Consider the following 2,510-nt stretch of genomic DNA (forward strand, 5'->3'; position numbering starts at 1 on the left):
CAGAAGTAAATTTTATATATACGTTTAAGTTCCATTACAGTTTTTTTTTTTGTTTCATGCGGACTGATTTACTTGCAGACGTTCTTGGTGAGTTTTTTTTCAATTATCTTGGTTTAACTATTTGGCTATATTAGATACTATCTGTACCAAGATTACAGAAACGTATTTGTCCTACATTAAAGGGGCACGTTGTTGAATCTTTCTGTTTTAGGTTATTACATTGGACAAGTTTTCAACGCAGCTGTCGAAATTGAAAATATTACTTCATATTTTCTATTCTACATAAACTTGAATTTACTCCCTGTACGTTAGTGCCATATTATTTAAATTTGGATCAGTGGAGGTGCTCAAATACCGTCTAAGCGTATTTTCTTTTCTTTATGATCATTAAACCTCAAGCAACTATGCAGATGAATATACAAAAAATTGCGTACGCGCAACCCAATTTTTGCATTTGCCTAATCCATTGTTTTTAATTTCTTAAGATATTTAAATGAAATTTTGTATGTAGGCTCCTCGAATAAAAGTAACACTAATTCCGATTCAAAGAATTCGTTACACAAGCTATAATGATATATGGTGGGACAGAATCAACCCACTAAAGTGTGTTGTAGAAATGATGCGTAAAAACCTGCAGGATCGTTCGGTATTCATTGTATGTATCGGATTTTTTAAACTTGATTTATTTCAGATTCGGCCGATTACGTGAAGTACACGTCTTTGGTGAGTATTCTTTGCTTTTTATTTCATGTATTTTGTTTCTTTTATAATGGACTGTTAATTTTCTGTTTCAGGTTCAACGCACATTGGACAATTGGAGGTACCCTCTTATTTAATACCTGTATTTCTATACATACCTGAATTTTACTCCCTTAGGAGTATATTTTCTACCTATGTTTAAGTTCCCCTTTATTTAAACTTTTTTTGTTTCAGATTCGAATAATTTCGTGAAGTACACTGCTTTGGTGAGTGTTTTTTGCTGTTTATAACATATATTTCACTTGTGATGGACTGTAATTTTTCTGTTTCAGGTTCATCATACATTGAAGAAGTTTTCAAGGCAACTGTATAAATTGAAAGTACTTATATACCTACTTAATATTTTTCTATCTACGGTTTAGTGCCATTTTATTTAGCTGATAAGAACAAATACACGTTATTGATGACTACTTTTTGCCGATTGTCTAGAGTCTAGTGTTTTTCACGCACGTTCACTCCTGAGGTGTACGGTAGACGACAGTTGGACAACTTCTGATTCCAGACTTTCTGATAAAAGGTCGACTGCCATTTGCCGATACAGGAGTCGAGATTCGGGAAATCGAACTCGACCATAATGTGTTAAAGGTGAAGGAAAGGATAAAGGTACCTTCTTATTTAACATTTTTCTATTCTACATGCTTGAATTTTACTCTCTTAGCAGAAGTAAATTTTATATATACGTTTAAGTTCCATTACAGTTTAACTTGTTTTGTTTCAGATTGGACTGATTTTGTGATGCAGACGTTCTTGGTGAGTGTTTTTTTGGTGTTATCTCATGTTTCCTTTATGATGGACTGTTAATTTTTGTGTCAGGTTCTTGGAACATTGGATAAATCGGAGGAACTCTCATTTACATGCTTGAATTTTACTCACTAGTAGGAGTAAATGTTTTACTTACGTTTAATTTCCACTTTATTTAAACTTGTTTTGTTTCAGATTCGACTGATTTCGTGAAATGCACGTCTTTGGTTAGTGTTTTTTGCTGTTTATCTTATGTATTTTGTTTTCTTTATAATTGATTGTTAATTTTCTGTTTTAGGTTCATCGTACATTGGACAAGTTTTCAACGCAGCTGTCGAAATTGAAAATAACATACTTCATATTTTCTATTCTACATAAGTACTTGAATTTACTCCCTTGGTACGTTAGTGCCATATTATTTAAATTTGTTTTGTTTCAGAATCAACTGGTATGGATATTGCTCAAATACACGTCATTGGTGAGTGATTTTTGATGGTTATCCAGCGTATTTTCTTTTCTTTATGATGTCCGGTTTTCTCATTAAACCTCAAGCAACTATGCAGATGAATATACAAAAAATTGCGTACGCGCAACCCAATTTTTGCATTTGCCTAATCCATTGTTTTTAATTTCTTAAGATATTTAAATGAAATTTTGTATGTAGGCTCCTCGAATAAAAGTAACACTAATTCCGATTCAAAGAATTCGTTACACAAGCTATAATGATATATGGTGGGACAGAATCAACCCACTAAAGTGTGTTGTAGAAATGATGCGTAAAAACCTGCAGGATCGTTCGGTATTCATTGTATGTATCGGATTTTTTAAACTTGATTTATTTCAGATTCGGCCGATTACGTGAAGTACACGTCTTTGGTGAGTATTCTTTGCTTTTTATTTCATGTATTTTGTTTCTTTTATAATGGACTGTTAATTTTCTGTTTCAGGTTCAACGCACATTGGACAATTGGAGGTACCCTCTTATTTAATACCTGTATTTCTATACATAC

This window comes from Photinus pyralis, unplaced genomic scaffold (genome assembly GCF_008802855.1).
Source record: "Photinus pyralis isolate 1611_PpyrPB1 unplaced genomic scaffold, Ppyr1.3 Ppyr1.4_LG3a, whole genome shotgun sequence".
Lineage (NCBI taxonomy): Eukaryota > Metazoa > Arthropoda > Insecta > Coleoptera > Lampyridae > Photinus > Photinus pyralis.